The 27,065-nt window shown below is 41.3% G+C and overlaps 1 pseudogene; it reads left to right on the top strand.

The window, feature by feature from the left end:
• Window positions 1-3,099: 3,099 nt before the first annotated feature.
• LOC143696393 (synaptonemal complex protein 1-like) lies at window positions 3,100-25,833 on the top strand (annotated as a pseudogene).
• Window positions 25,834-27,065: the final 1,232 nt, after the last annotated feature.

Here is a 27,065-nt window from a genome sequence, read left to right on the forward strand (position 1 = left end):
GGATGAATTCAAAGCAAATGAGAGCCATCAATACTGAAACAGGAATTCAGATTCCTCCAGGACACTTTGCTTTGGTAACTGCTCCCTTGGAGCTTGGCCTTGCAAAGTGTTCATGTCACGGCAGGAGGAATTGATGGAGAATATCCAGGAGAAATTACAGTAATTCTGTGAAACAATAGTGACCAGGATTGGATTATTCAACCCCGTGACAGGGTAGCACAATTATTGATATTGCAATTTTAGTATTGTGAAAAAAGGAGCTCCAGCTCCAATCACCACCGTTTGTGGAGATAAAGGGTTTGGATGCAGCAGTCCTAATAATGGAGCCAGAGTGTGGGTCCGGAGGCCAAATGGCCCTCCCGAGGCAGCTGAAGGAGCAGCTCCTGGGAAAGACAACTCTGAGTCCTGAAAGCTGGGCAGGAGCAATGGGAATGTGTCCCTGCAGCCAAGGATTGTGTGTGAGAACAAGTAGATCTGACAGGATATTGTTTTACACATGCTGCCAGACCAAATCTCCCTGTTTGCCCCAAGGGCCCCTTTGGCAAATGCTCTGATCCACGGGGCTCCATGGGAAGGCTGCTGTGACACTGAGGGACTTGCACAGGAATTGCATCCAGGAGCCTGGGTGCCCCTCAGGGACTGGGACCCGGCCCCTTCCAGCCAGAGGGGAAAGGGCCCCCCAAGCCTTGTTAGCCCCAGACAACATGGTAAAGCTGAACAGCAAAGGGCCTGGGGGCATTATTCTGGAATTCAAAAGGCGCCAGCTCCATGGACAACAGAATTCTTGTTCCTAACTCAAATGAGATTGAGAAAAAAGAATGAAGAACGGTGTCACTAAAGTACTGCTGATGTCTGTAACGTGTACCTTGATAGTCAGCCAGAATCTTTGTCTGCCACAAACACCTCTAGTGTTTGACCAAGGGGTTAGTCATCAAAATGTAATGATGAGTTCTGATGGATTGCTGAGCTTCTTTTGTAATTCTTTGCTAATGATGATGTGCTTTGCTGAGCTTCTCCTTTTGTAATGCTTTGCAGCTGTGCATGATATAAATGCCACAATTCCTTCAGTTGGTGTCTGTGTCTTTGGTAGTGACCCTGCCCGCTGGTGAAACAGGGCCCCCTCTTGCCTAAGTGTTAGCTGGGAAGGCAAAAAGCCTCCCTCCAAAATTCCCCCCTTGCTCCTTGTTCCCCCCCTTCATAGCCTGAGCATGATGTGCTCTGGTCTGGGCTGTGCCCGGGGTCAGCTGGGGTCACCTGTCCTGGCTGTGTCCCCTGCCAAGCTCCCCCGCAGCCCCAGCCCCTCCCCAGCGTGGCTGGACGAGGGGCAGGACAGGCCTTGGCTGTGCTGCAGCTCAGCAAGAACAAAACCATCTCTGCGTGCTCAGCGCTGTGCTCAGCACCCGGCCCAGCAGTGTCTCAGTGCCAGGGGCTGTGCCCTCAGTGCCTGCCAGGGCTTTCCATGGCAACTGCCAGGCCAGGTGCCCCAGGTGTCCCCCCCAGTGCCGCTTGCCATGGAAACAGTGCCCAGCCCTGCCCCTTTCTGTCTGGCTGACCTGGCCTTTGGCCCTGGCAGTGCCCTTGGCTGCTGGTTCCTGGTGCCTGAGCGGCCAGCGCGGCACAGGGCAGGTGGCCATGGCACAGCCCCCAGCAAGGGATCCCCTCTGGCTCTGGGCACTGACACCAGCCCTGAGCAAGGGGCCCAGGGCAGCTTTCCATGGCCACCAACCATCACAAGGCTTTTGCCCAGAAAAAGGTACTTGGACATCCGTAACTCTTTGTTCTTATTGTCTCATATTCTCCTAAATCCTAATTGTCCAAATTTTTATTACTTTAATTATATTACTGTTTTTATAACAATTTAATTACTATTGAAATTTTAAATGTTTAAAAACAAGTGATTGGTGTTTTTCACACAGTGCCCAACACACAACATCCCATGTACTGATGTTTCTGGGGGAGCCATTTACAACACGGGGCGGTCACAGGTTGTGAAAAATGCCAATCACTTGTTTTTTAAATTTTTTAAAGTTTCATAGTAATAAAATGGTTACCAAAAGAGCAATATAATTAGAGTACTAATAACTTGGAAAATTTGGATTAGTACAATATGAGACAATACAAACAAAGAGTTATGGACATCTGGGTACCTTCTTCTGGGCAAAAGAAGCCTGAAAAAAGACACACTTTAAGAGAGGATTAACCCTTAAAGACAATAACCTGTTGCATATTCATACACCTCATACATGATGCATAAATTCCATTCAAACCAAGGAGTCTGTTCAGTGTCGACTTCTTCCTCTGAGTCCTGATGGCGTCTTAAGGGCTGAGCAGGTAGGAAGTTCGTTTCCCCTGATAGGAAAGCAATAAATTCTCTTTCTCTGAAAGATTTAGGTGTCCTGTGGCTGCTATCTCGCTGCAAGTCCTTTCTTTAAAAAAAAAAAAAGTATCTCACATAGCATAGTTTCTATTTTGACATTATGTTATAACCTAAAACTAGATTTAACACACTACTTAAGAAAATTAATACAGCATAACTTTCTGACATAACATATATAATATTCATTTGAATATTTGCGAAAAGCCAATCATAAAATACGCATTTTTCACACAGGAGGACTGAGCTCCCCCAGTTATTCCCTGTACGAGCGGGACCTCCCCTTCCCCTCAGACCTCTCCTGCCTTCCCCGCGACGGCCAAAGTCCCGCTGTGCTGCCCCCGGCCGGCGACCACGGCGACATCGCCAACCCGCCCGGGCCCCCGGGCTGCCCCGAGACCTCTCTGGCGTCCACGGGCGACGAGCAAGCCCCGCCCATGGCCCCGCCCATGGCCCCGCCCATGGCCCCGCCGATGGCCCCGCCGATGGCCCCGCCGATGGCCCCGCCGATGGCCCCGCCGATGGCCCCGCCCATGGCCCCGCCCATGGCCCCGCCCATGGCCCCGCCCATGGCCCCGCCCATGGCCCCGCCCATGGCCCCGCCCATGGCCCCGCCCATGGCCCCGCCCATGGCCCCGCCCATGGCCCCGCCCATGACCCCGCCCATGGCCCCGCCCATGGCCCCGCCCATGGCCCCGCCCATGGCCCCGCGGCCGCCGCTCTCTCCGGCCGGGCCGTGCCCGGGCCGTGCCCCGCGAGCTCCGCTAGGCGGCGCCCCCGCCCCCGCGCTGAGGGGCCGCTGCCGCTTCCCGCCCTTCGCGCCCGCCCTCAGCGGCCGCCGGGAGCTGGGGCCGCTCCGCCCGCCCTTTTATCGGAGCCATGGAGAAGGAAAACCGCTTTAAATTGTTCATGTCGCCGCGCCTGAGCGCTGGGCAGGTGTCTGCGGGCAGATCCCAGGTGAGCGCTCGGCCGCGGGGCCGCTGAGGACGACCCCAAACCCCCCCTCCCCGGCCGCCCACTCGGGCTGTGCTGCTCTGGAGGCCGCGGCTGAGGAGGGGACGGGGGGAAAGCACTGGGCCCCTTCCCCGGGGACACGGGGACAGTGCTGGGCCCGGGGAGTGCCCCGGCAGAGCCCCGGGCTGGAGCACACACACACCTGCCCCTTGCCCCGGCACAGCCCCGGGCTGGAGCACACACATACCTGCCCTGCATGGGCCGGGACGGCTTCTGCACTGGACTGGTTTCTGTGCGTATGCCTGGAGTGGCAGGCATTCCTCTATCTCCGGCCGGGGTCTGTGTACACATCACAAACGCGACGGGACTGCTGAGGAACTGCCTTGAGCTGTTTTCTTTTCCAGCATCAGTCTCATTACATGGTGATGACAATGGGAAGATGCCAGCAGCTCACATCCCAGGCAGCAGACAAAGAACTTAATGTTACAACTTACTTTCAAAGTTTTTTGACCAATCACACAAAGCAAAAGCATTTTGAGAGTAGTTCTATCCAACCACTGTAAGCACAGGTACCTTTGCTTCAAACAATGCTTGCCTTTTTTGAATACAATACCTGCTGCTTGTAAGCCTTAAAACACAATGCACGGAGCTCCATTATTAAGCTTAGAACTTCCTAATATCTCGCTAGATAAACTTCTGTAACTTAGGGAGTTATTCTAGACAAGCGTTAATACACAGACCATTGTTCTATTTGCCCTTTTCTACTTTTTAAATAATTTTTCTGCTGACCTATCTCATGGCTCCTGCTTGGCTCTAATCACAGTTCTGCTGTCTCTGAGGCTGCCTTTTGCAGCTTTCCCAAACCCCTCTGATTTGATGGATTCCCACAGGCCCCACTCAGATGCTCGCACTGGTGTTGGTGTCTTGGCCTCACCAGATCAGGTGTGCAGGGAAAATGTTCTGTCCCCACACTGAGTTGTGGGAATTCAACAAGTTATTTTTTCATGTTGAAGCTCCTTATGAAATATGTTGAGATTCAAATGGGACATTCTGACAGCAGATGAGTTAGCTGTTTACAGGATGAACTTCTGTGACTTAAAAACCTTGTAAAAGGGTATTTTCATGCTGAAACTTAATCAAATATGGTCTAGAAGTGCCCTTGGAAGCAAAGCAAAAAAGAAATATCAACTACTGGTTTTCAAAAAAGTAATTTGTCTCCTTGAGTCCTTTGCCATGCACCAGGGCCCAGCCAGGCAGGAGCTGCTGAGTTCCCTGCATTGAAAGCTCCCCTTTGGCCACAGTCTATAAATCAAACTGCAGGACACCAATAGTTTGATCAACCACTGGGCAGGAAGAAGTGAGTTCCAAAGCCATTACCAATACCTTGGGCTTTGAAATTTGTAGGCAGCTGTTTTATTAATGACCAATTCTATTTTCACATCATCTGTAGGGATTTTTTATGGATTTTATAATTCTTCTTTACAAATCTACCCATAAGGAACTAATGTTTAAATTTGTGCAGGGTTTGAACAGATGCTCAGATGATGACTTTAAGCTGCCATTTGATGTGTCGAACCGTGGCGAAATCACTGATTCAGGTACGATTGGAACATTTGCCATGCACCTTCTTTAGATTTTTATATATTGTCAAGGTTTAATTTTCATGAGTAGTCTCACAGTTTCATATCTGTAACTGTTAAACACAGTTTCACTGTTACTTTTATTAGAAAGACATTGATCAAAATCTCTTCATGTTTCAGATACAATTTCACAGCAAGTGAAACTTTGCTCTGAAGTAGATGAAGAGGTCAGCTAAGTATCAACTCTGCACATCTAATTCCTTGGGGTCTTTTGAATTTGTTCCCAAACAGTGCCTAAAGCATTATTCAGTAGATATTTCAGGGCTAAAGGAAGTAGGTAAAAGGGAATAATGTTTTTTGTCTCCTGTTTAAAGCTGAATCACTTAGAGAAGATATTTGTGATTTAGTGAACATGCCTGGAAACAAATCTTTAAAAATTAAGGTGATTGCAATATTGCTGTTGTTCTTTCTTTGTTTGAAGTGCCTGTGAAGTCCATGAGCTTTAATTAGAGTAAGATTTAAACACTTAAGTACCCTTGTGGAACTGGTTCTGAATATTCTGTTGAGGGGCAGAAGGGTTGAAGTCAGAGTATTCTTTGGAAAACTGAAGTAGATTATCCCCATTGCCTTGTCTGGCTTTGTTTAATCTGTAAAACAATGAATTCAGTGGTTTCCAGCCCTGTCTGGCTTTGTTTTATCTGTAAAACAATGAATTCAGTGGTTTCCTCAAGCACTGGATTCTTTTGACAGTGTCTTTACCAGCAGATCTCTGCTTTAGCACAACTCAGTCCAGCTCATTTTTTTTGCAATAGCTTCTGTACTTTGCAGCTACAAAACACTCTTTGCTACCACAAAATAAAACCCATTTCTTGCACTCTCCCTGCTGATTTTCATATCCCTGACAACTTTTTAGACTTTTTTAATCCTAAGCTATTAAAGTACCATCAGGACTGGAACAAAACTGTGATGCAGCTAAAACAAGGATGGTGTTTGGGGGTGTTGTAAGTGAACCAAAGGGCCCTTTGGGCTCGTGTGTTGCTCTCCCTGCCTCGACCACTGGCCCAGCACTGCTTGTAGGACACTTTCAAGGTGTTCTAAGGGCACAAGGGGGGTGGTTTTCCTTCCTGCTCTGTGTGTGAGCAGAGAACTGCTGGGACACTTGGGTATTTGTAAATCCCTGGGTCCAGATGGGATCCATGCCAGGGTGAGGAGGGAGCTGGCAGATGAGCTTGCCAAGCCTCTCTCCATCATTTATCAAGAGTTGTGGCTCACTGCTGAGGTTCCAGATGATTGGACACTGGCCAGTGTGACACCCATTTACAAAAAAGGTAGGAAGGAGGATGCTGGTAATCACAGGCCAGTTAGCCTGGCCTCAGTGCCAGCAGGTGAGCTAATGGAGCAGTTCATACTGAGTGCTATCCCACAGCACTCACAGGATGGCCAGGCTATCAGACCCAGCCAGCGTGGCTCTACGAAGGGTAGGGCATGTCTGACCAACCTGGTCTCCTTCTGTGACCAGGTGACCTCCTGGTGCATGCAGGAAAGGCTGTGGATGTTGTGTATCTGGACTCCAGCAGGGCCTTTGGCACTGTCTCCCCCAGCACACTCCTGGAGAAGCTGCAGCCCATGGCTTGGACAGGAGCACTCTGTGCTGGGCTCAGAACTGGCTGCATGGCCGGGCCAGAGAGTGATGGTGAATGGTGCTGCATGCAGCTGGCAGCCAGGCACCAGTGCTGTCCCTCAGGGCTCTGTACTGGGACCAGTTCTGTTCAATGTTTTTATAGACGACGGGGATGAGGGCATCGAGTCCTTCATTAGTAAATTTGCAGAGGACACTAAGCTGGGAGCTTGTGATGATCTATAGGAAGGAAGGAAGGAAGGAAGGAAGGAAGGAAGGAAGGAAGGAAGGAAGGAAGGAAGGAAGGAAGGAAGGAAGGAAGGAAGGAAGGAAGGAAGGAAGGAAGGAAGGAAGGAAGGAAGGAAGGAAGGAAGGAAGGAAGGAAGGAAGGAAGGAAGGAAGGAAGGAAGGAAGGAAGGAAGGAAGGAAGGAAGGAAGGAAGGAAGGAAGGAAGGAAGGAAGGAAGGAAGGAAGGAAGGAAGGAAGGAAGGAAGGAAGGAAGGAAGGAAGGAAGGAAGGAAGGAAGGAAGGAAGGAAGGAAGGAAGGAAGGAAGGAAGGAAGGAAGGAAGGAAGGAAGGAAGGAAGGAAGGAAGGAAGGAAGGAAGGAAGGAAGGAAGGAAGGAAGGAAGGAAGGAAGGAAGGAAGGAAGGAAGGAAGGAAGGAAGGAAGGAAGGAAGGAAGGAAGGAAGGAAGGAAGGAAGGAAGGAAGGAAGGAAGGAAGGAAGGAAGGAAGGAAGGAAGGAAGGAAGGAAGGAAGGAAGGAAGGAAGGAAGGAAGGAAGGAAGGAAGGAAGGAAGGAAGGAAGGAAGGAAGGAAGGAAGGAAGGAAGGAAGGAAGGAAGGAAGGAAGGAAGGAAGGAAGGAAGGAAGGAAGGAAGGAAGGAAGGAAGGAAGGAAGGAAGGAAGGAAGGAAGGAAGGAAGGAAGGAAGGAAGGAAGGAAGGAAGGAAGGAAGGAAGGAAGGAAGGAAGGAAGGAAGGAAGGAAGGAAGGAAGGAAGGAAGGAAGGAAGGAAGGCTCTGCAGAGAGACTTAGATCAGTTGGATGGATGGGCAGAGTGCAGCAGCATGAAGTTCAATAAGTCCAAGTGCTGAGTTCCACATTTTGGCCACAAAAATCCCCCACAACGTTCCAAGCTGGGGACAGTGTGGCTGGACAGTGTTGAGGCAGAAAGGGCCCTGGGGGTGCTGCTGACAGCCGGTTGAATATGAGCCAGCAATGTGCCCTGGTGGCCAAGAAGGCCAATGGCTCCTGGCCTGCATCAGGAATGGTGTGGGCAGCAGGAGCAGGGAGGTCATTCTGCCCCTGTGCTGGGCACTGGTGAGGCTGCACCTTGAGTGCTGGGTCCAGTTCTGGGCCCTCAGTTTAGGAAGGATGTTGAGGTGCTTGAGCACATCCAGAGGAGGGCAACAAGGCTGCTGAGGGGTTTGGAGCACAAGCCCTGTGAGGAACGTTGGAAGGAGCTGGGCTTGTTTAGCCTGGAGAAGAGGAGGCTTAGGGGTGACCTTATTGCTCTCTCCAACTGCCTGAAGGGAGGTTGTAGCCAGGTGGGGTCGGTCTCTTCCACCGGGCAGCACTGACAGAACCAGAGGACACAGTCTCAGGCTACAGCAGGGGAGGGATAGGTTGGATATTTGGAGGAAATTTTTCACCAAAAGAATAATGAAGCACTGGAATGCTCTTCCCAGGGAGGTGGTAGAATTACCATCTCTGGATGTGTTTATAAAAAGACTGGACATGGCACTTGGTGCTATAGCCCAGGTGTTGGGGCAGAGGTTGGACTCGATGATCTGAGAGGTCTCTTCCAACCTCATTATTCTGTGACTCTGTGATTCTGTGTGTGTTCATGGCAAGATCACAGGTACTCTTGGGCAAAGTCTCTGAAGCTGCTTTTACTTAACTCAGCAGTGTCTGTCAGAAGGAGAGGACTGAAATGGTGTGAAGAACCTGCTAGAAGGAATTTTGGCTTCACTGATAATTCTGACAAAACTTTTATTGATTTTGGTGGACTGCAGTTATCCATGTCTTTAAGCCCATCTATTTGGTGATGTCTGAAGGGGGTTTGGGATATTTCATTGTATTTGTTTCTCCTGTGTGCTCTGTAAAGCCTTTTGATACATACATAGAGGATGCACAAAGATTTGTGCATCCTGTGCATAAACTTGGGCTCCTGATCATATATCAACTTATATCACCATCTGTAGAAAAATATTACTCTTGTGATGTTTCTAAGAGATAAATACATTATCTACAACAGTAGGAATTAGATATTATGTACTATTAATTAGATAGTATTTGAGATTAAATTGTGGAACCTGTTTCAATAGAATACAGAAACAATGAATGAATTGTTCTCAAAACTCTACAAAGAGGCTGAGAAGATCAAGCAGTGGAAACTGACTGTGGAAACTGAATAAAACCAGAAAGAAAGAAAGCTCCAGGAAAATAAAAAGACTATTGAAGCTCAGAATAAAGCCATTCAAGAACTGCAGGCCAGTATTGTATAGTATACATTCAATAAACAAAGTTAAGCGCTTCCTGATTCAGTATGACACTATTATTGATACAATTAAATCTTAAAGACTGTTGCAGTTTGGTTTGCGCCTTGAGAAAATGATTATTTTGCGGAGTTGCAGGCACCTGTCCTGTGTGACTGTTTGTCTGAAGAATATACCTGTAAGTGTCTCATTTGCTGCTAAATTATTGTTCATTAATGATTGCATCTTTCATGCAAAAGATGACTCAGCATGTAATACCAGATAAAACAGACTTCTGTCTACTGATGCCCCAAATTACTTTTTCATGAGGGATTTGAGAAGTCAAAGTGCATTTCTAATCTATTTTTCAATAACAGTGTCTTTTTGCATTTGTTCCCTATGAAATTAGTTTGAAAATGAAAAACTCCATTTGAAACTGGAAGATGAGATATGTGAAAATAAAGATCTCTTGAAAGAGTAATAATAGAACCAAGTATATATTCTTGTGGTGGAAAGAATCAGTTTCCATGTGGGCAGTTTTATGTAGCTGTTAAATTTTGAAGGTCATTTCCATTGTTACTCCTTAGGTACACAAAGTACTGTGCACTCCTGTGCAAACAGGATATTTTTTCCCTCCTTTAGAGCTGCTGCTTCGAGGCATCTGTGTAACCTGCTCAAGGAAACCTGCACTCGCTTCACAGAGAAGACCAGCAAATGTAAATGCTTTTTTAGCTTTTATTGATCAGAGTAAATGTACTTCTAGCTTGCTCTAAATTCACAAACAGAAGAAAGAGGAAGAAATTTCTCGTGCTGTTCAGAGAAGTTCTCCAGTTGAGATCGACTGGATGTGGCTCTCAGAGTGAAAAGTGAATTTTAAGTGGCTCACAAAATTGGAAGTGAAGCCCCAGGTCTAACAGACTTTTGGTTTGTAATGCTGAATGCAGAGGGCTTTTGAAGCCAGTGAAATTGTTTGCTGAAAGGTGCCAGCCTGGGAGCTCTTTGGGTGCCCAAACAGTGACCCAGGGTTGAGGCCGTGCCCACAGCCCTGACTGGCCCTGGCAGCCGCTCCAGAGCAGGGCAGGGCTCCTCAAGGCTGCTCAGCCCATTGAAGGTTTGCAGGGCCATCCACACACTGGAAATATATTAAGACATAAGAAGTGACACTTCATGCCTGTTTTTAGGCAGTAGAATCTACTCTAAATTCCCAGCACTCTCTAACAAATTTCCAGAGCTGACATTTCCTGTTTTCAGCCATCACACATTTATGGGGAGAAAAGGTCTTAACCCCAAGGTCATAAATTAGAAGAATTTCATGGAATTCTTCTCATGAAACTGAACAAGCCAAGACAGTTGGATAACTTAATGAAGTTTAAATTCTTGAGGTTTTAAAATATGTTCTTGATTGGAAGTTCTACTTTATATGCAATTTAGAATTGTTATTCTAACCATTAGAATTTTACTAACTTGATCCTGGATACTTAAGAAGTGTCTATTTCTTTTTAGCTTTAAATCTAGAAACACTTGTATATAGATGTACTGTTCTTTTTTGATAGCTGTTTCTTTTACTGGTCTCTTTTTAATTGTTTTCTTAGGGAAAAAATAGTATCAATTACAAAAGTGAAAGAAGGAAAATATGGACATGGAGTGTTGCAATTTTCTAATGACAGCTCTGTGGTTATAGGTATCTGCTGATAGGAAGAAATTCAGTGCTAAACCCTAGATTACAGTTTAGAAATACTAACAGTGTTGATACATTATTATTCAACAGCATTAATGCTATAATAATTAATATGGTCATATCAACTGATCCAGAATTAGACTTTTCACAGAAAAATATATCTTAGGAAGGAAATTTAAAAGCTGAGCTTGCTTAATGTTTCAATGAAATGCACATTTTCCCTAAATTCTGTAACTTTTGGCACCATGTTTCATAAGGACTTATTTAATAAGAATGGAGCTGGTAATTCCTTTTTTAATTCATTATACTGATTAAGTATAATGACTTGGACAGCTGGCATTCTTGTTGAAAAGAAAAACTTTCTCATATGTTCTTGCTTTGATAGATGAACAGGAAAAGGCAGAAACAATACAATTGTATGAGGAACTTCATAGCAACATAGAAGTAAGTGACCAGGCTTGATGAAAGGAATGTGAGTTATGTGAGCTGAGCTGAGTTCCATGTTTATGTTGGGATACTGTTTGTATCCATCATGTGTGGGTATCATGTCATGTGTGATGCAGGAAGTTGGGTTTTCAATCCCTTTTCAAGAATGATTTTTGTGTTCCATAAAACACATTCAATGGAGAAAGTGCAGCAGTGTGTGGGATGTGGATCCCTGTGATCTGTGGGATGGGTGCTTAGTGCTGGGTCACTGCCACAACTTCTGGCTTCTTTCTGGGCTCTGTTTCACCCACCTGCTGGTTCCTCAGAATGGCTGAGGTGGGCAGCAGCCCCTGGAGAAGTTCCAGGGTTTCCAGTATTGAACTTCAGATATTAAATTTTGTTTTTAGAGAATGACAGCGGCATTTGAAGAGCTTCGTGTGCAAGCAGAGAACGACAGATCGGAAATGAGTTTCAAATGTGAGAATTCTGTTTATTGTGTTTATGCAGCTGGCTCAATTTTGTACTTCATAGCTTGTGTTCCACATGCAGGGCCAGGGCAGACAGATGTGAAGGGCTGGAATGGTGAGCAGGTCACCCTGAGACACTGGGACCCTTCTTTTATTCATGCAGCCTTTGTTCACTGCCTGGCCCCTTCTGTTGCTGTTCCACTGGGCCAAATTGGGAACTTTATTTTTCAAACTGTCACTCAACATTGAAGTTTTGTCTGTGAAGTACAGTCTAGAGATCAGTGCTTATTTGACATAGTTGGTTTATTTAAATGATAATGCACTAGTGTATAGCTACAGAAACTTTAGCTAAATGCTCTCTCTCTCTGTATGTATAGCCTGGTGTGTTCCTGTTTCATTTTCACATGCTCTTTTCTGTTTGTATTTTGATTATAAAATCAAACATTGCCTCAACAATTACTCTTGGGAAACAAAAGGTACAGCTGTACAATTCCAAGCAATCTTAAAGTGGAAGTTGTATTGAACTTGGAGTATATTTCAGCTAGAATGTTAACTGTGGATGTTACTGTATCTCAAAAGTAAAAGAAGAAGCAGAAAAAGTGGACAAGTTTGAAAAAGAATGCAAACTGGAAGTCAGTCAAAAGGAAAAGCAGGTTTGCTCATTTTACCATCTCATATGCAGAGCTTTGTTTGTGACTAAAGGGGCAATGCAAGAGCCAAGAAGTGTTTCTGGGTATTAGTAAAAAAGACAAAATAACATCTGAAGCTGCATTTAAGTCAAATTCTGCTAAGTTTAGTGATCTTTCAGTACCTTTAGTCTACTGGAATTTATGGTTTGATTTTGAATTGGAGAACTTTTTTCTTTAGAGTAATGTGACTTGATCGATATTTGGCTAAGATTATATCTAGCCAAATATTTTCTATCTGTCTGTCTGTCTATCTATCTATCTTTCTAATCTAACTTGAATGACAGCAAAATGTCTGCTTATCATACCTGGGGTACAAATGAAAATTAACATCTGTCCCTTTTCCAGACTTCATGATGATATTTCTTGCATTTTTCTAGATTTCAGCTCTCACCATAGAGAGAGATGAAAAAGATGATGTCATAAAAGACATCAAGGCTCAGCTGCAGACGTCACAAAATAAGATTGCTGACTTAATGGAAGCAAAATGTAAGAGTTCTGCCTGCTGTGTTCAAATGTAATTGTTTATAGAATTTAAATGTAATTGTTTATGATTGTTTATTTATGATATGTAATTGTTTATAGAAGCATAGGAAACAGGGTCATGATAGCTTTATTCTGTTGCTGGTTGGCAGCAGAATTTTGGGGCCTTGAAGGCCTTATTTTTGTTTGGAACAGGAGCTGCTCATGTGGGAGCAGGACTGGCAGGGTCGTTTTTAGGGTGAGTCAAGCACTGAGAGCTTTGGAAGATTGCAAAGGGAAAATATGTTGCTTCAGTTTTGCAAATTTACAGTCAGGCAGATGTCACTGAGGAAACTTACTTTCCAGAACTTGATTTTCAATATTTTTAAGCCATCTATATTCAAATTTTATCTAGTATTTTATAGTATATGATGTCAGTAGCATTGGTCTTTGTTAAATTCTTTAAATGTATGTAATTTTACATTTTTAGCAGTACTTTTTAGTAAATATCCTATTTTTAAAAATATTAACATCTTTTTTTGTTTAGTGCATCATGAAGAAATGTTAAAGGAATCCCAGGTCAGTAAAGAACATTTGAGGGCAGAGCTGGAAGAGGCTAAAATGTCATTGCAAAAGGCAGAGGTACCCCTTGCTTGTAGTTTTACAGTAGAAATAGACTAGAGGAGTATTTGCATCAATAATTATGGATACTTTAGACATGAAACAGCTGTAGCTGTTTGTTGCAAAACATGTTTAGAAATGATATCATGTCTTGAAGGTTACTCAAAAGAACTTGGAAACTGAGCTCCAGACTAGAGTGAAAACATTAATTCAGGTTACTGGAGAAAAGGAAGAGCAGGAGGAAGAATGTAAAAAAATGAAGGCTTTGCTTGCAGCCCTGACAGAGGAGTTGGAGACTTCTGTTGCCAATTTGAAAAGCTTGCTGCAAGAAGAGCAAAATAGGTAAATTAATGAGTTTCAATTCCAAGAGTGATCTTACAGGTTGCAGTCTATGACAAAATCAAGAACAATTGGAAATGAAGCTGAAATTTGGAGGTTTTTTCCACACAGTGGTCTAAATGCAGAGAATTGAATGTAAATTTTTTTGTTGGTGATAGTTGATACTGGTCTATAAAAAGTAAATTTTTGCCCCCTCCAACTTTCATAATTCTGTCTTTAAGAAATAGAGATTTCTGTAGGTATATATTTGTTTACTTTTATGTCTGCTGTTCTGAGGTTGTAAAAGTGTAATTTGATATGTGTTGCAGGCAGATAGATCATCTGCCTGTTGAAAGGTAAATGTTCTTAAAGTGCTTGTGCTAAGACTTTGTCTTATTGTCCTTGAAGTTTCAAATGCAGTGAGTGCTTTGTACCCTACATTTGGGGTTTTTAATTTACCATTTTCTTAGATTAAAGAAATATGAAGATGATTCAAAGCTGCTTACCTTGGAGCTCCAAAAGAAATCTGCTGAACTGGGTAAGGCTTGTAGAAAGGCAGAAAATGAGCCAGGCAGTAATAAAAATGCTTTCTGCTGTTGTCTGGAAATGGACTGTCTCTAGTAGGTGGAGAAATGATTTTACAGTACCTGTACCTATCAGGAATGCCTGAATTTATTTTGACTCAGCTGATCCCTTTTCTTTGGGGGTCATTGGTACTGGCAGCAGCCAAAGGGCAGTGCTGTGCAGAGCTCCAATAGTGAGACCATTCCTGCATGAATTCTTCTGGAGGTAATTTTGGTTTCCAGCTAAGAGCAGCAGCACTGCAGGTGCCAGGAGTGACTTCTGCAGCAGAGATAAAACCCTCCCATTGAGGTTTCTGGGACCCTGCCCGTGCTGGAAGTGGAATGATGCTGGCAGGGGTTGTCTTTAAATATCATCAATGTGATATCCTGTGCTTTCTAGGGATGTGCTCCTTAGTCCCCAGAGTGAGAGCTCTGCCTTGCTGCTGAGAACTTGCAAAAAATACCAGCACTGTCAATGTGCACAGAGAAACCATTTGGAAGTCAGTAACAACTGGTTTCCTTTCTCAGCATATCCATGTGGTACCTTCAGCAGTTCAGATTTTTTTCTGGAACAATGCAGGTGCATCAATACTTGCAGAATACTCTAGTCTAACAGTCCATGGTTTATTTGAAGCTATAATTGTGGAAAACATAGAAAGGCTCTAAACTTTATTTAAGATAAATATTTAGTTTCTCTTCAGATAGAGATTTGCTAATGTCTGAATCATTTTTCAAGTCTACATTTAGATTAAGTCATAAATTAGCTTTTCAGCTTCTTAACTTAATCCAACAAGTTTTGAGAACTGGGTATTGCAAAGGGGTAAATGTTTTATACTGCCTGCTAAATATGAAAAATCATTTCTGTTCCATTAATTTTACATTCCATGTGCTGTAGAAGAGATGACTAAAGTAAAACGTGATAAAGAAGTGCAACTTGAAGAGCTGTCAGAAACTCTGGTAAATATTCATTTTATTAATCTCATGGCATTTGCTCTTCATATGAAATTCCTCTTGCTTTGTAAGTATCTTAAATGTCATAAATAAACACCATCCAGTCTACCTTAACATTTCTACTAAACTTTCTCACACACAATTTCAGTGTTTTCTTTGAAGAACTTTTTTATTGCCGCTGTTTTTCTTGTCTCCTGTGCTTTTGGTTTTTCTTTTCTCCCATGGTTTTGGTTTTCCTTCTCAAGGTTTTTGGTTATTTCCTTCTTTGTTCATGCCCATTCAAATGCCACTCCCTCTGGGTATAAAGTTTTCCCGTTTGTTCTTCCTTACAGGCAGGTAATTAGCTCTGGCCTCTGTGAACCCTGCTGTACTGTGACACAGGCCCATTTTCTGTCACAGAAGTCTCAGCTATATGAAATACACTCTGAACAGAGGTTTCTTTTCATTATGATTTTAGATTTACAAGCCTAACAAGAATCCATATCAACTCAAGTTAAGATAGTGGGAAATCAGGTGTGCATTTCACTGTGTTTGCTTGTTGTTCTAATCTGTGCATTGAGTGTTCTGAACTGAGTTTCACTCATTTTCTAAAATGGGCAAATTGGAGGACTTTGACTGAAGAAGAGTCTTGAGGCTACTGTAGAAAATATGCAGAGAGAGAAAAATGTGGAGAGAGCAATGAAAATGCTCTCCAGATGAGAGAGGTCTGAAGTAGGGCAATAGTAACATGTTTTTAGAAATAGTGAAGTTACACATCATGACTTGTACACAAGTTTATGCATAAGAAACAGCACCCAGAACAGTGTCCCACCCTAATTTTGCAGCCCAGGTAATTAAACTCACAGCAGGGGACAGACATGAACAGCACTGGTGTCACAGTTCACTATCTCACAGCACTTCCAGATCCCAGCAGAGATTGGAAAGATCCAACCTGGATAATCCATGCCATGGATGTTGTTGGGTTCTTCTGAAAGCCTTGTGCTCTTAGTTCATGTCTGATAACCTCCAGCAGCTGGAGTTTGCACATGGATACTCAAAACTCTTCCTTTTCATTTTGCAGAAAGAATTCCAGGATTTGAAAGCACAGCTGACAAGTACAGCTGAGAAGGAACAAGATTATTTAAAGCAGCTTGTGACTCTGAAAACAGATCTTGAACAAGAGGCGTATGACCATTTTGAAAATATAATATTTAATTAGTTTTGGTGGAGCTGCTTTAATCCACAGTGAAATGAACTAGGATTGTTTTCTAATGAAAGTTTTGAACCACATATATGCCATTAATTCTAGACTTACATTTCTAAATTCCACTTTCTCTATTTGTATGTATTCTATGGCATATGTAGTTGTTCCATATCTCTTTGACTTATTTAACAAGAAGAGAAAGTTTCTGAATTCATGGTTAATCTTGCTTTGAACTACATCATCTTCACTAACCATGAGATTTATATAAAAGTTGACTCTGATTTTCTTTCCTTCTTCTGTCACCTTTTGACATCTCTCTGACTCTGCTGCAAAGCTTATATTTGTAGATAAAGGCCTGGACTTCTTTCAGCATGGAATAAGACTTGATAATGGGTATGTTTAATTTAAAAGGAGATTTCAAAAGGCATCTTCTTATTCCTCTTGGCCATTTGTTTGAAATTAGGTTAAGGAATGAACAACTAACAGTGTATCTCAGTAAGCTTTCACTAGAGAAAGAACAAACAGCACAAGAGAAAAATGCTGTGGCTGCAGAAGTCAAGAAACTGCAAGAACAACAAGAGGCAAGTTGTAAACTTCCAGGTTTCATGAAAGGACAATACTCAATTTGACAAATTACTCAGTTTTACAAATTAGATGATGAGCTGCAACATGACTTGGGTCTGTAGAGTACCTGAGCTGTTTTTTGTGTTTGAGTTGGAAAGGAAGTGTATTTACACTTGTGAGCAAGGCAGGTCAGTGTGCTTTGGATGTCTTTGAATTTTTTAAGAAGTCACTTTGAATTTTATTTCTTTGCTGACACATGGGTCTTTATTTAGGATAGTAAGAAAAAAGAAGAAAATACAAAGCAGTTAGTTGAAAATCTAGAAGAGGCAAATAGCCAGCTAAGGCAAGTAAAAACAAATATTAATTACTGATATTGTGAAAGGAAGTAGACTCAAATAGTTAGTTGTGTTCAAATGCTGCTTTCTGGGATTTTTTTGATTAATGTTTTTTTCTAGATTATATAGCTAAACAGAAACTATTCAGAATTGCTGTTGGCCAAGTAGAAATTTTCTCAGATCAGAAATACCAATTGCTGCAGGAACAGTGTTTGCCATCATTTTGTATTACATAGTAGGAGCTGTCTTGTTGTGCATTAGACACCTCAGGTGAGAAGGCAATGAAAGTGGAAGGTGAAGGTCATGGATTAAATGTGACAAGGCAAAACTGGGTAAGAGTTACTCTCTGTATCACCAGTTCAATAGACAGGCAGCTCCCATGTTTCACAGCTGCATTGCAATAGTCCAGGTGAGGATGTATTTTCCTTGGCTTAGCTGGAACATCTTTTCCTACTTCAAAAAAGTATGGACAGTTCACACATTGACTTACTGGGCATGTTGCTGCATTTTAAGAACATTTTCATTGAGCAGCTTATGAAGTTCCCATCAACATTAGCAGCTCTTTTTAGAAAATAAAAGAAGGGTTTCTTAGAAGTACTGAAAATAAGTTAAAGGCAAGAAGGAAATATTTACTAATGCTTGTTAATTTGGCACTTAGAAATGAACTGGAGTCTTTGAAGGAGAAAATGGCAAAGACAGGTGAAGAGATGAGAAGTACACTGGATGAAAGAGAAGAAAATGTATGTCATGTGTCATGCAAATATCTTACAGAACCTGTAGGACAGCATTAAATGTAAAATCTGTGTTGGGATTTTTCTGCAAAGCTCTGCCTGGGGGATGTGATCTCTGCCAGAGGTTTCTTCTCTCTCAGCTGCTGCCAGCTGTGCCATTGTGTGTGCCCATGCTGAGCCCTGGTATTTCAAAAGACAAGCACAGTCACTGGGATGTTCACTCTTTGCTGCAAGTTTCATATTAAAGATTTGGTTCTTTTCAGGCAAACAGAGAACCTGCTTTTCTGATTTTTCATATACCCACACAGTGATGGATGGGCTCTGGATTAGCTTTTTATATGTAGTGTGAGTTTTAGCTTAAATAGATTCAAACATTTTTACTTTTCTTTCTGTTGGTTCAAAGCAACCTGGGGTTTTTAGCAAATTTCAGAATTTCATTGTAACAGTCAAAGATTTACAATTGTCATTTCAGGTGAAGAGTACTGAAAATGAAATTTCAAGAAAGGAAAACCATTGAAGATTCTAGAAAATAATTGGGACAATTAATTTTTTCATGGATGTAGGGAACTTCCTACAAGTGTATTTTTAAATTGTGAAGATATTGGGGATTTTTCTTCTTCTTTCTTAAGTCTCTAACAACTAAGGAACTGGTTCACTGCTATTATTTAACATCTTGTGGTACTTTATGGCTAAAACTCTGATTATTCTAACATGTCAGCTGGTGTTGCAGTCCCATTGGAACAAACCAGACTGGTGCAAGTGCAGGTTTGAGAACATTTACAGGAATTGCTCACATAGGGAGTCATTTGTAGAACTTACTAATGAATGTCTGAAATCTCTCTTTCAGATGAACAATTTAAAGAAGCAGGTGGAAAATAAAACCAAATGCATTGAAGAGTTGCAGCAGGAGGTGGGGAGAGATTTTCATTTCACAAATACATAAACACATTATATTTTGGGTTGCCTTTTCAGCAGGTTTGTGTCTGCTGTGATATCTTTAGATACACCTATGTAATTTAAAAATTCTCCTTTCTTATCCTAACCCTGAGCAAATTAGGGAGTCATCTCAGGAATCACTTGATTTGTTAAATGTGCCTTAATTTGAAAAGAGCAATTACAAAAATAATATCTTTAATAAACTTAATTTTTCATTTAGTGCATGGTGTTATTTTTGTACTTGTAATAAGTATCTCAGTTACCACTTTTAGAAAATAATTCTGCACTAGCACAAACTGTAGTAACTTCACTGTAAAAATAAAGAACTTGTATTTTTTGTCATGACATCTTCACACCTTCTGTCAGCAGCATCTTAGTTGTAATTCCCATTCTGCACCTCATTTGTTATTCCCTGCTCTTGCTCAGGAGGAGCCTTTCTTAAGGTCATGAAGAGACAGTAATTATCACAGAAATTAGTTGAACATTCATTTGTTTGAAGAATTGTTCTGGAACCTGAGCTGCACAACAGAGAGTTATTTGCCTGATGAAAGCTGGAATTTCTTGATGCAGTTAAACCATTACATAATTCTATTTACTTATTAAGGTACACTGCTTGTTTTGTTTTATTTCACCAGAATAAGGTGCTGAAAAAGAAACTTACTGCAGAAAGCAAGAAAAGCAATACTTATGAAGGGAAGGTAGGTTTAAATAACATCCTGTAGAAGATGAGGTGAGTGTTTTTAAGTGCCACTGTAAGTAATGATAATACTTGTTCAATACGTTCTGAGCTGCTTTGGGATCTGGGATACAGACTTTGCAGGAATGAGCTCACAGTTTTTAGAAGATGCTTCCATTTTTAATCATTGGGCACTGACTGTTGGACATTTAAGAGATGGATTCACGTTGCAATTAATGATGTGTCTAATCTGTTCCTTTTTTTTTTCCTTTTATTGATAGTGGACTGAACAGGGTTCAGCAACCTCATTGTAACAGAAAAGCATTTAAAAGACATATACATATATGTATATATATATTACTTTTTTAAGGCTGTTCTTTAAATGTGCTCTGCAGTGGCAATCCCTCTGATGGGAATATTGTGTCCAGCTTTGGGTACTGCACTTGAAGAAAAGTGGACTTTTTTGAGGATATTCATATGATAACCTTAAAAGGAAAAACTGTAATCAAGATGCACAGCTGGGAGAAAAATGTACCATAAAAGCTGTGAAAATCTGATACAGATTTACAAGAGAGGGAATCAAATCTCCATCTGTATTTGTTTTTTTCTGAGGCATTCACAGCATTTAGGGTGACTGCTTAGGGCAGTCTTCCCCACTGGGCTGTTGCCATTCTTTCTTTGAGTATTTTCCAACTCACTTCAGGCCAAAGTTCAACTCTTTATTAAAAAAAAAAGCTGAACTTTTAAATAGGAAACACTTTATTCATATACCTGAACAGTAACAGTGTGTTTGTGCTCAAAAACAAGAGGTAAGAAAAAATCATTAACATAGTAATTCCTAAACAAATAACAGCAGCAATTCTGCATTCTCAAAAGGTGAATAAATTGCAGTTAGAGATGGAAAATATGAACAAGCAACATAAGGAAGCAGTTGACATCTATCAAAAAGACATAGAAACAAGAAAAGGAAATGAAAATAAACTTTGTGAAGAGGTGAGAGGTGTTAATTTTTACTGCAATTTAATTTTTTTAATTAAAAATGTTTTTATGAAGCTTTATTGGCCAGAGTCCTTGCTCTTCCATTTCAGACATAAATGGAATTTGTGTATGCCTGTGAGCAAAGCTTCAGTACATGAGGTGCTTAGGCTGACGTATTTGAATATGTCTTTGAAAATAAGAACTCCATTAAAACTTCTTGCTTTCAAGATATAGTTCAAAGAAATTCCACCCTTGGTATAAAGTCAGCATAGTTAAATTAGACTATAACTTCTCCCATGTTAGTATTTTTCTGCCCACATGTTTTTTTTTGATGGCAATGCTAAGAAATGTTAGGGCAGAGTGCTTGAAATGGCCTTTTGGTTTGAAGTGAACTTGCCTGCCATGGCTGTACCTTTGATCTTGCCCATTTTAACAATCTGCAGAAAAGATGAGGGATTTGAAAGGGATCTTAAAAGCAAATAAAGCCCAAGTGGGACTGCAAACTTTGCACCCACAGGGGAAAGAAGAAATTAGGATTTAAAAGAAATATATGGTAATGTTGATGAATGAAATGCAATTTATTACTGACAGGTAGAAAAGATGAGGTTGCTTTGTGATGAAGCAGCAATGATACAGAGAGAAACTGATGCCAGATGTCAGCACAAGATAACTGAGATGATGGCACTGATGGAAAAGCACAAGGGAAGAGATTTTCCTGCTTGCTGTGGTTTGCAGTGTGTGATACCATGTTAACAGCATGTTTATAACTTGTGATACCACGTTCATGACCTTTCCAAAGCAGAAACAGGCCTGAATCTGGGAAAAGGAAGCTGAACACATGCTGGACTTTGCATCATCTAAAATCAAATTCATTTGAAGATTTTCAAAAGATTCCTATGGGCAGATAAATTCCATTCATCTAAACTTCTGGGATTTTTAGATTTTTTTCAGTTCAGGCTTCCTTTGATACCATCTGAGTGCAATATTTTTCAGTATCAGTTTGGCTCTTTCTCTGAGATGCCTTAGTGACTGTCAGCAGTTTAGCCTGACACATTTTAGTTTTCCTTTCTATTCCTCTATTTTGCAATATCTTTAGCAGATACATTAATAAAGATGGCACACCTGGCTCTTAGTGCTGAGCACATATTGCTGCACAGAAATCAAGCACTCTCTGCCAGTCCACAAAATAATACTTGAATTGAGCATTTTCTGGTTTACAGTTTCTGCAGAAGCATCAATGAATCTTTTCTTTCTGAATCTTAAGAGCCTGGTTTGAAAAAAATGATGTTTTAAGACTGGATAACTCTTTAATTGTAACATTTAGTCACATGTTTTGAGTTTGTTGTTGGTTTGGTTTTTTTAACCCAGAATGAATATGATAAAATGGTTGAAGAAAAAGATGCAGAGTTAAAAGTCTATAAAATGAAACAGCAAAAGCAGTTCTCATCAGCAAGAGCACTGGTAAGGAGTACTTTCCAATGTTCAGTAACTCAGTGAAGGGGCTGATGTCCTTGTGGAGTGGTTTTATGCTGGCTAAGGGCCAGGCACACACAACAAAACCATTCACTCATTTTTCTCTGCTGTAGTTGAGCAGAGGAGGGGAAAGAAAAATTCAAGTTGAGATAAGGATTAGGAGAAAAACACTTTGAGGGTAAAGCAGATTCAAACCTAAATAGCATCAAAAGTTTTATTATTAATAGGATTAAAAATGGGTAATGAGAATTAAAATAAACCTTTAAAACACCTTTTTTCCCAATCCCTCCCTCTTGCCCACCGACAGCACAGAGAGACAAAAGATGTGATCTTCAGTCAGTTTGTGACTTCTAAAAATCTTTTTTCAGGTTGCTTAGAGAGTTTCTTTTTCCTGCTGTGCTCTGGGGTCTTTCCCACCAGAGACAGTTCTCTGGGAACTTTTCCAGTGTGGTTTTAATTTTTACCAGTAGCAGTCCCACCCAAGCTGCTGCAGCAGATCTTATTCTGGGCACTAAAAACTCCAAATGTTTCTAGAAATGAATTGGAGTAGCAGTGTGTTTGTGTCTGCTCTTGCAGATAGTGTGTCATGCTCTGACTTCCCACTTGGAATAGGAAACTTTTGTTTTAAATATTTCGATTGTGCCCTCTCACCCCTGTTCTCCCAAGTGTTTTAAGGTCTTACCTTGAACATTTCTGATCAAGTTCCTGTTTCTTATAGTGCTTCAGTCTTTTTAAACAAGCTAAAGCAAAGCTTCAAGTGTAGGGCTGAAAAGCAAATAGAATTCTCTTGTGTATCTAATGAGTGTCCCTGTTAATTACTGTCTCACTTGGGACTGTTTTCTTTTTTCTGGGCTGTGCATAGTTAACCCTGTCCTTTATTTAATGGTTTGTAGGAAAATGAGCTGTCATGTTTGAAAAGTGAACTGGCCTCCCTTAAGGAACAACTGAAAGCAGAAATTGAAGAGAAGGTGGAGTTTTTTATTCACTGAGCAGTGGGGGTGAGAGGTGTGGCCTGGGCTTGTGCTGTGGGAGGAGTTGGATAAGAAATGAAACTGAACAGAAAAACAGGGACTTTTGAATGCTGGGGTTGTGCTAAACCTGGTCATATATTTGTGTGAACTGTATAACACTCTGTGATTATAGATTATATATAAATTAACAAACAACAAAACAAAACTCTCCTTTAGTTTAGTTAATTTTAACTAGCTAAAGCAAAAAAGTTCCCTAAACTGTAGGGGTTTTTTCAGTGACTTTTGAATACTGGGGCTGTGCTAAACCTGGTCATATTTTTGTGTGAGCTTTGTAACAGTCTGTGATTATAGACTGTGCTGTGTAATTACACCAAGAAGATTTTTAACAACTGAATTCAAAGAAATATTTCCTTGCTGTCACATAACTCTTTTGTAGGAGAATCTTGTAAAAGAGCACTCTTGCAGTATGATTCCTGAAAGTGAAAAGAAACACAAGGTAACTTCAACTTTTTAGTTGCTTTTAGAATTTGGTAGTGTTTATATGTGTAGAATCAATTGAAGTGCCATGATAATTTATTTGCATTCAACAAAAGACATTGGAATGCTTTGGACTTCAAACTTTTTAAATTATAGAAAATAAAAATTTATGTTCCTGGGACTCCTAAACCTTGTTTAAATCTATACAGTGAATCTACTCATGTAAAAATAGAAAGTCTCCAAATTATATTCCTAAAATAAAAAAGATAAAAATAAAAAATATCTCCTTCAGTGCAGGAAGCCCCTTGGGCAGTCCAACACTGAAGTTTTGTAGCTCCTAACAGTGAATTTTTCTTGTTGCATTTTTCTGCCTGTATTTCTTACTTCTCTGTAGATGATTTTTTTTCCCTGGGATAAGAAGGGATTTTAAAGGGTCCTACCATTCCATGGAGATATTAGACAGCAGTTTCTGGAAGGGCTCCCACTGTGTAATTTTTCTTGCTCCGTTGTTGATTTTTTTATGTCTCTGGAATTGTTTTACTCAGTCTTAAAAGTGTCCATTTGTAAAGGCACTTTTCCTCTATGGAAGAGAACAAAGCTGATCTAGCTGTAAAAATGGTCAAAGTGTCAAAGTAGTCCTGACTGCAGAACTTACCCTTCTTCCCTGTCAGGAGTTCACTTGTGGGTTTCATATTGGAGCAATGGAATCCAGCACCACTTTGATGTTATCTGTCTGAAAAAGGACTGCACTGGACCATTCAAGGCTTCTCAGTTTAACTTCTAGTGAAAAGACTATTTTAATTAACACCAGTCTTGATATAGCTATCAATCTTTCTCTGAAAGCCTTTTCCTGCAGTTTTGTTTGTTCCCATTTTCTTTGATGTTTGATATGGTCCACATGTAGTGGCTACAGTTCAGAATAACCTGAATTTCTGCAGATAAGCATGAAGAACTGAAATACAATGTGCCATGAAACTCAGCTCTTCCATAGCTTCCCCTTCATTCTCCTCATTTGGCAACAAAAATAATACAAAAAATGCTATTTCCACCCCACCCCACTTTGTTTGGGTCATTGCTTCGTGTTTGGATGGAAGGAGAAGAGTTCCACCATTTCTCTCAGGTGAATTCTTGGACACTCAGACTGTAAACTGGCTCCTGAGTTTGGCTTTAGATTCCATTCTTGCCCCATAAAATAAAATCTAAAAATAGAAACGTTTTCTTTCCCAGACATATGCTATCAAGACTCCTCCAATGGATAAGATGCACAGTGGAAGAAGCACAAACCTGCCTTCAGAGCAGAGCAGCAGGAAAAAGCAGAAAGTGCTTGTGCAGCTGGACACTCAGTCAGACAGCTCTGAGCACACTGACCTCCTGGTAAGAGTCAGAGAGCAAATCATGTGCTGAGCACTTCTTTGTGCTCACTGCTGGGTCTGAGAATGAAAATAAACAGTTTGGGCTTCCACATTCAAGCCAATATTTATGGGTATATTTTTAATTGATTGGTTCTTTCTGGAATTGTATGTACATAATTAACATGCTTTTTATTGAACTGTTTTGCCTTATAATGACATCTTAATTTTTTAATTTTTCATTGTTTAATATCCTTAGGGGGAAAGAAAAAGTAGTTTTTAATATAGTGTGAGTAAGTAACTTTTTCATTTATTAGAGCATAGTCTCGGAAGAAGAAATGTTTAAAAATTTGTACAAAGATTTTCCACAAGCTTCACAATTACATTCCACAGCACCAAAAAAGGTATGTTAGCCTTTCCTAAGATTAAAGCAAGCAGTTAATCAGATTGTTTACAGAAACTAAAGGATGGCTTTATTTTCCTTCCTAGACCCCAGCTCCATCCAGTGTGAAATCTCCAGGCTCTGCTCTGAAACTCAAAACCATGAGGAGAATGCGCGAGGCGGGCTGGGCTGCGCTCTCCAAAATGGACAGGAAAAGGAAAATTAAAGATGTTGTAAAGTTCTTTGCTTAAAATGCAGAAATACCCAGTGCCCTGGCATTGCTTGCAGGGTTGTTTTTCTCTCAGAGTTAGTGCTTTGTTGCATTTTTCTGTCATACTCAGTGTGTTCAATACTGTGTTCATTCCTTTACACATATGAACTTTATAGATCTATAACTGCAACCCCTGCAGAGCCTTTTCCACCTTTCCTCCCTTGTGCTTCAAAATGTTGGGACAAAAATTGGCCAATTTTAAATTTTGAAATAAATAGAACTGCATAGAAAGTTGTTTCAAAGCTGTTTCTGGCATTAGAAAGTCTGGTTTTAAAGAACTTCTGCTCTTTTAAATTTACTCCATTTTTTTTAACACATAAATACATAGTGGAAGAAATGTTGCTGTTCAATGTATGTTCTTTTACCTGAAGTCCTCTTGCTTTTTCCTGCATTTTAATGGCTGTTAGACCTGTCTTTTTAGACTGTTTTGTTTTCAGTATGTTAAAATGGTTTTGAAACTTCTAAAATTGCAGTAGAATTGCTTGTATTTAAAAAGATTTCAGCTTCACAAGGAGTAAAAGATGCACGGTATAAGATCGTGAAAACAATGTTCAGATGCCATTAAATTGTTTATCTGAAATATCAAGTATGGGACTATTTGTTATTGCTTTAAATATTTGAACACAGACAGAAATCACCCACCAGCCTTCCTAGGGACCAGCAGAAGTCCAAGGATAGATTAGAACATCTATTTCTGTATTAATCCTTGATTAATCTTGGTTTCACAACAGCGACAAACCCTACTTCAGAGCCTAGACATAACAAGAAAACTACAAGTACATGTTAAAATATAATGCAAAATCAAAAATCCCAAATGCAGGTGAAGTGGGAAGCAAAATAGATTTGTTTTCTTCTTTTTGTGTAGTCTTAGGGATAGGCCAGTAGTTTGGGTTCCTTATGTTGAGCTGTTGAGCAGCGATGTAAATGAGATTTGTTATTGTATGTAGCTAACAAATATTGTGCAGAGATCTGGAAGAATCTGCTGTGCTTTCCCCATGAGCACTTGAAAGTGAAAAATGGAAGTTTGTACTGCCCACTTCTGGACTCAAACAGTAACTAATCAACTAGAGCCTTGGTATTTCCTAGGGACATGAATCCATGGGATATCACATAATTCTCCTGATCCCGTGAGTGTGTCCTGTGAGGTGTTGTGTAAATCACCTGAAAAAGTACAAAAATATTGCCAGCAACACTGCAGAAAGCTTGCAGGAAATGCAAACAGCAGGGAAGGGTGTAAAATCCCATCTGCCCGTTTCTGTGCCTGATTTTATTTATGGGCTGAGGGTGCCCTGCTTGCTGCCATGGCCACAGTGCACAGCTCCATCTCTCCTGTCTCCTGCTCTGGCCTCAGGCCCAGTTCCTTGGAGCACCCCATGGGGGAGAATCCAGGCAGTGAAAGAGACAAAGAGCCCAAACTCCTGGGCTCAGACTCAGACAGGTCCATGGGGGAAGGAAAAGCTGTGCAAGGAAGCAAAACCAGGAATTCATTCCCTGCTTCCCACGGGCAGGTGGGTGTTCATCCGTGCCCAGGTGAGCAGGGCTCCAGCCCAGGCAATGGTGACCTGG

Source organism: Agelaius phoeniceus, chromosome 34, assembly GCF_051311805.1.
Source record: "Agelaius phoeniceus isolate bAgePho1 chromosome 34, bAgePho1.hap1, whole genome shotgun sequence".
Lineage (NCBI taxonomy): Eukaryota > Metazoa > Chordata > Aves > Passeriformes > Icteridae > Agelaius > Agelaius phoeniceus.